The 7102-nt window shown below is 48.4% G+C and overlaps 2 long non-coding RNA genes across 4 annotated transcripts in view; both read right to left on the reverse strand.

Annotated features, from left to right (window-relative positions):
• Positions 1–778, reverse strand: part of LOC110304305 — a 9768-nt gene extending 8990 nt beyond the window's left edge. For both annotated transcript variants that reach the window (XR_003837167.1, XR_002379059.2), the window contains exon 1: positions 613–778. This is a non-coding gene — a long non-coding RNA (uncharacterized LOC110304305). The remainder of the gene's footprint in view (positions 1–612) is intronic.
• Positions 1–7102, reverse strand: part of LOC115031520 — a 98104-nt gene that overhangs the window by 42301 nt on the left and 48701 nt on the right. The window lies entirely within an intron of this gene.

Raw genomic sequence — 7102 nt, forward strand, 5'->3', positions numbered from 1 at the left:
GGAAGGGAAGGGAAGGGAAGGGAAGGGAAGGGAAGGGAAGGGAAGGGAAGGGAAGGCTCAAATTAGCCAGCTTACTCTTAACCAATGCTGAGAGATTTCAAGAAGAAAGGAGAAAGGAACTTATGGCTGGGGGATATCTTGAATTTCCACTCTCTGTGATAACTCTATCCCTACCCTGTCTTTCTTAGAGATCCCCAGATAGCTGAACTCAGAAAAGCATATGTTAAGAAATCCCAAGGAGCCGGGCGTGGAGGTGCACGCCTTTAATCCCAGCACTTGGGAGGCCGAGGCAGGCAGATTTCTGAGTTCGAGGCCAGCCTGGTCTACAGAGTGAGTTCCAGGACAGCCAGGGCTACACAAAGAAACCCTGTCTCGAAAAAAACAAAACAAACAAACAAACAAACAAAACCCCAAAAAACAAAAAAAAAAAGAAAGAAAGAAAAAGAAATCCCAAGGAGTCCAGAAAACTTTCCTTAGCCAACCAGACATATCTAGTGGCTTTATTCTTTTCTGCTCTTCATTTTCCAGGTGTCTCAAGTAACTGACAAAGCTTGTGCTCAGGAGTTATGCCACCACCCTCGGGGTTATTATTCCAAACCCAGTGATGCTTACAAACGTATCCCCGTGTGTTAGGGCCTCAGTCCTGTGATGTTTGTCGAGATTCACATTTCCAGATGGTTAGTTGTCTTGGCTGGTCACATGATCAAATACGTCATCCTTCTGCGCCAGCCTCGTGCGCGAGGGATCACACCCAACCCCAAGTAACTTTTTAAAGTAAGCTTTTGGAAAACCGGGACAATTGTTTTGAAATATACTGAAAGGAGAACTGAAGTTGCCTCGTGAATAGAAAGCAGATAGTCACCACAGCAACCACTAACTAGCAAACAAAGCCAGGGGCGGGGCCAAGAGACAGGCCAGCAGGCAGGACTCTCACCAGCTCTGTGAGCACGCATGCAGATGCCACCTCAGGGCTTCAGGATCTTCGCTAGCTCTCCACCCAAATGCCTCCAGGCAGAGCCTGCGCACCAAACTAAAAGCTCTCCATTCAGGTATTCTGGCCAGCCAGCAATCTCTTAGGCTCCACCTGCCCCCACCCCACAGTGTTGGGAGATATATGGAGATATAGGTACGGAAGCCATGCCTGGCTATAAATAAATAATAAATAAAATAAATTAAAAATAAAATGGGTGCTGGGGATTTGAACTCTGGCCCTTATGCTTTCAGACCAGACACTCTTACCATTGAGCCATTTCCCCAGTCCCAGTTCTCTCTCTCTCTCTCTCTCTCTCTCTCTCTCTCTCTCTCTCTCTCTCCAAAATAAAACAAATAAAACAAACAAACAAACAAAAAAGAACAACATTTTCCTCAACATCTAGAAACAAAGAAGCCATTTTCTCAACTTTTTCCAAGCCCGGGGATGGGGCAGAGATTCCACCTTCCTCTCAGGAGCAGTGAGAGCCGCCCTCTGGGCAGCCCTTTTACAACATCCTCTGAATGACAGAGGCTTTGGGTTCTGCTATGCAGTGAATGGAAATATTTTCAAATCCAGACCATGTCCCTGCACTGGGACACAGCCCTTCCTTTTACCATCAGGTGCTTTGGCTCACGTCACCCGAATGTTTGCAGGCAGAGGGTTATGCAGTGAAGCTCCCAGCGATGCTCAGAAGGGTCACAGCAGTGCATCCTGTCAGCCAAACCAGTGTACCTGTTCCCATACCTGCATAAGTGGTCTGCACTTGCAACAGAAAGACAGGCTCAGAGCACCTTTGCACTTTCGTGACACAGGAAAGTGAAGAGTCATCAGGGCACAGTCATGTCTCCTGGAAGCACGTGCCCCCACAACCATCACAGAGCTCTTCTGAGAACTAAAACCATAGTGTCATGTGGGTGTGTTCATAAACTATGCTCCCGTTCTGAATGATGATATTGGTGATGGTGATTCCTGAACTCATTCTTTTTTAGTCATTTTCCATTGCTGTGACAAAGCCCTGTGCTGACCTACTTACAACCAACAATAAAGGGTTACTTGGTTAAGAGCGCCGTGTGTTCTTCCAGAGGTTACTAGAGGTTACAAGTTCAATCCCCAGCAACCACATGGTGACTCATACATCTTCTAAAAGGCTTATTTGACTCCTAGATCTACTGGTTTGACTCCATGATTGGTTGTCACTATGGCTTTCTGTGGCAAACCCATGGTGGAACAAAACTACTTACCTCATGGTGAGGGAGAGAAGAGGGACTGGGTTCCAACACTTCCCCTGAGGACACAATCCCCACTGATCTAGAAGTCTCTCACTCACTCCCGGGTGACTGTCTCCACAGCTTCAAGCTGAGACTGAAGCTTTTCACATGTGGCCTGTGAGGGACATTCCAGACCCATGCTCCAGCATGTACCTCCCTTTGGAGGGCTACAAGTAGACAATGAATAAACGGAGTCTGGGAGAGAGTACACTACAGTTGCACCCACAGGCAAGATTCCTCATGAGGGCAGCTTGCTCCAGGAAACTCTTCAGTCTCAATTCTGCTCATATCTGATTGACCACACAGCTGTCTTCCATCCCCCATGGAGGGAGGGACATACGTCTATCCACAACCACTGTCCTTTTCAGGTCCTTCTGCCAGCTTGGGATTGGAAATATCTGGTGTGGGCTAAGTGACTTCATTTGTATCTCTAATGTCATTGTTGACCTAGTACAGGCACTGGGTCCTATGCAAAGTGCTGCATCTCTGCTGCATGACATCATCCTCAGGGCAGATGTCAGTCAGATAAGTTGTGGCTGCTACGGTTATCTCAGTTTTACAGAGGAAGAAACTGAAGCTCAGAAAAGAGTAGTGACTGTAAATTTCCCAAGGTTGCAACCCTAGAAAAGGGACAAATTCACATTTCTCAGCAGCAGGACACACCTGACTGAGAGTTCTCTGACTCTCTAGCATCACTGCCTCTCCGCCCCACAAGAACTGAGAAATTTAGTCAGGCTAAGTTGTCTTCTCCAGCCCAGAGGCTACAGGGCTCTTTTATTCTGGAGCCTCCTTCAGAAGAGGTGTTCACTGAGACCTGTAGTTTCATCTGGAATTCTAGAAGAGAATTTACTCCCTGAAATCTAGCAGGTTCCCAGATGAAGGAGGGGAGCGAACCTTTGCATCAGCCACAGCTCAGAAACGGAGGCTTAATTGCCCTGCAAGCAGCTTGTTAGAGGCCGCGTTGGCAGATGAGGAGAACAGCCATAGAATCAGCCAATTAAGCAGCCAATGGTGCTGAACTAAATGTGACCTCCGACTTAATTGTGGATGTTGTTTCTCAGCAGTTTCTCACCAGTATGGATTGGAGGAGAGAAAGGAAGGGTGAGGGGAGGGTGAGTGGGAAGGGGACGGGTTGGTTCTCCTTTGTTAAGGGGATCCAGGGATTTCCAGCACAGTAAAGTTGGTGACAAAGTAGCCTGTCTCTCTGCTGTAGCCCCAGCAGGCAGGTGGAGGTCCTGGGTGGAGGATAAAGAATGCCCCAGGCCTATCAGGTGAAGGAAGTGTCTCTCCACAGGCCTGATGCTCAGTCTCAGGGGCACATTTCTCAGGAGGAGACAAGAGCAAGGCAGGCCTAGGCTGCACTTTCCAGCTCACACACAGAAGGGAAACTTCTCCCTCTTCAGCGCTCATGCTAATAGCTCGGTGACTGGGGAGTCCCCATCCCCACCCTCATCCCCTCCATATGTCAGAAAGGTACCTGAAGCACCGTATCCAGAATCACGTGAACCCTGAGAACTGTGGGGTTAAGGGTTCAGACAGAAGGAGCTGATACAATCTCCATATCTAACAGGAGCTGCCAATCTGGCTCCTTCTGGCCTGCTCCGGGGTGGCTGGGGAGGCACAGTGCTTGGGTTAACCTACAAAAAGTGGGGCAGCCTACAGCCTGCAGCAGCCTCAGAATCAACCCCAGTTCCAAGGCCAGGTCCCCTAGAGAACTCCAGCAAGGCCCAAGCATGGCAGAGTCCTGGGATTTGGCTGGTCTGCCACTGAGAAACCCCTCCCAGGGCAAGCCTGACTCCAGAACACCTATGCTGTTGTCTGGACTGTCGCTGTGCCCAGAGGCCCTTCCTATCCAACTCTGACTCTTTGCTATGTGTTTTTCTTTCATAGACAACAGACTCCACCCATCTCCCAATAAGCCTCCCAAACTCTGTAATTTTTAAGACAGAGTTGGTGTGCCCCAAACTGGCTAACCGGAAACTCTCCCTCTGTAACTATACACCACCAAGCACAAGTCTTATTTCTTCACTTGGTCTGTGTGTCTGTGTCTGTGTCTGTGTCTGTGTGTGTGTGTGTCTGTCTGTCTATATGTCTGTGTGTGTGTGTGCCACAGAACTCATGTGGAGATTAGAGGACAAACTTGTGGGAGCCCTGGCAAGTGACTTTACCCACCAGGTCATTGCTCCGCCCTGTACTCCTGCAATCTTGGCTCCATCTGTCTCTTCCAGCCAGGAGGAGTCTAGGACATGCTACCCCAAAGTATCTTGTCTTTGGAGAAAGCAGCAGAAGTGGGAGAAGTGGGTTCGAAAAGCCTGGGGCAGTCACCTCCACTCTCCCTTTGAAGTCTTTAGGCCCTGGCTGCAGAGTGATCTTTGTCTCCCCGTGCATGAAAGCAACCAGCTTTATTTCACTAACCTGCTTAGTCTGAACTTTGCTCACTCAGCGGGCCTTGAACTTATTGTGACCCATCTCCAGCTGCCTCCAGCTTTCCTGTGCTAAAGTCACACTCCCGTGCCTCCAGGCCTGGTGGGTTTTTGTTGGTGTTGTTTGGAGGATTTGTTGTTGTTGTTTTAAGATGGTCTTAAAAGGACAAGCTGGCCTTGAACTTCTTAAGTAACCAAAGCTGGCCTTGAACTCCCAACCTTCCTCTTGCTTTCACTGAAAACTACGGGGTTACAGGCATGCACCACCACAAGCACTGTAAAATCTATACTGAATCAAACTGCGTGTTTTCCTCCCATGAGCATGTGTGTACAAGGGAGCCACAGAACGAATATGAAGGTCAGTGGACAAATCTTTGGAGTTGGTCCTCTCCTTCCAGCACGTAGGTCCCAGATGGCAGGTCAACAGGCTTGGCAGCAGACACTTTTACCTACCAAGCCATCTTGTCATCCCCCAAGAATAAGGACCCCTTAACGCTGCTGGCTTTTTAGGAGCATAGGCATGGACACCCCCTCAGTATTATCACTGTGGGTATATACTTCCTCAGTACACAAACGTACAACCAGAGTGTACCTACCACCTCAAATAAACATGGAGACTTTTCCTGAAGTATTTTTGCTTAAAACTGTAGGGGCAGAATTGTTACCTATGAGAAACAAACACTTCAGAGATTGAAGATATGCATTACCGTAAAGAGAGCGTTTTATCGTCCTTGGGCTAAATGGTTTATTCTTGTGGCCCTTTTGCGTAGTCTGGAACTCGTGGGTCTCTCAGATAAACACCTGCTGCATAAAGCTTCACGGGGGCAGCATCATCTTCAACGCCAGGTTTTCTCTCTTCCTGTGTCTCAGGCTAGATTGGTCCGGCCCACCCCCACCCCACCCCCGCCACCTCAAATCTTTCCTAATGGCAAACTTGTTATTTGTAATAAATTGTATTATTACAGAAATGACAAGGCTTCAGTGAAGATTCCTCACCTCTCCATACACTGTAGCTTACATGGTGTAGCCTGGGGAAGTGGCTTGTCCACTGGAACGCCATGGCTGTGAATCTGTTAGGGTGAACCTGTCCTTTGTGTCTGACAATTTGCAAGCAGACTTCCCAGCTCTGGTGTGCACCCCTGGGTCATCCACTTTAGAGAACTCAGGGCTGGTGGACACTAGGCTTCCTGGCCCCTGCTCCCCCAATTTCTGTAGCAGGTCTGAACCTTTAGTCCTGGGGGCTGTCCCTGCCCCTCACCCCCCAGCCCTGCTGGAGGGCTGGCATCTTTGAAATCAGATGAGGACATCAAGCCGCAGCTGTGTTTGTTTTCTAAATTAAAGGTTGAATCATTAAAATTATTGTTTTCCCGAAAATAAAGAGATTTAAACAGGCCTCCCTCCTGAGCTGCCCTCCCTCCCCTCTTTCCAATTTGTCTCCAGAGGACTCCAGCTCCCAGTTAAATAGCAGAGGATTATCTGTGTTTCCATCTTGGGGCCTGAGTGGCTCCATTAACAATCTGAGGCCTTATCTGAGGTGGCCTGGGGTGGCCTGGGGGCAAGCGGCCACTGCAGCTGAATTCTTTCCAGTATTAAGCACTATTCACATGAATAGAGAAGGGAAATTGACCCCAGTCCTTTAGTGTGGGAGCCTCACAGAGGTCTGACCTTCTTAGGTATTTCTTCCTAGCCACCTTCCTTGGAAGGAAGGTCAGGTAACTTGGGAACGGAAGACTCTACTACAGAGAGAAGGGGAGCCACTTAAAATAAGCATGTGAAAAGTGTTTAGGAAAGCATAGTAGGTACTCAGCTAGTTACCTAGTCAGAGCACAGTAGGTACTCAAATAGTTACCTAGTCAGAGCACAGTGGGTACTCAGATAGTTACTTAGTCAGAGCACAGTAGGTACTCAGATAGTTACCTAGTCAGAGCATAGTAGGTACTCAGATAGTTACCTAGTCAGAGCACAGTAGGTACTCAAATAGTTACCTAGTCAGAGCACACTAGTACTCAGCTAGTTAGTTACCTAGTCAGAGCACAGTAGGTACTCAGATAGTTACCTAGTCAGAGCACAGTGGGTACTCAGCTAGTTGCTAACATATTTAAGGCCTATGAAAGATGTTTGAATAGAAAGCCAGAAATATATTTTAGAGGATGGTGTGACTGGACAGTTAAGTGGAGTGGTGATCCTCAGAGAACCTGTAAACTAGCAGGGCCTAATGCCATGCACACATAGTGTGACATCAAGTGGCGATAACAAGTATCTAGAAATCTGTCAGTCATTCTACCTGTGCCATGTCCTGGGACCTAGCCATTCTACCTGTGCCATGTCCNGGGACCTAGCCATTCTACCTGTGCCATGTCCTGGGACCTAGCCATTCTACCTGTGCCATGTCCGGGGACCTAGCCATTCTACCTGTGCCATGTCCGGGGACCTAGCCA

The sequence above is a fragment of the Mus caroli genome, chromosome 1 (genome assembly GCF_900094665.2).
Source record: "Mus caroli chromosome 1, CAROLI_EIJ_v1.1, whole genome shotgun sequence".
Lineage (NCBI taxonomy): Eukaryota > Metazoa > Chordata > Mammalia > Rodentia > Muridae > Mus > Mus caroli.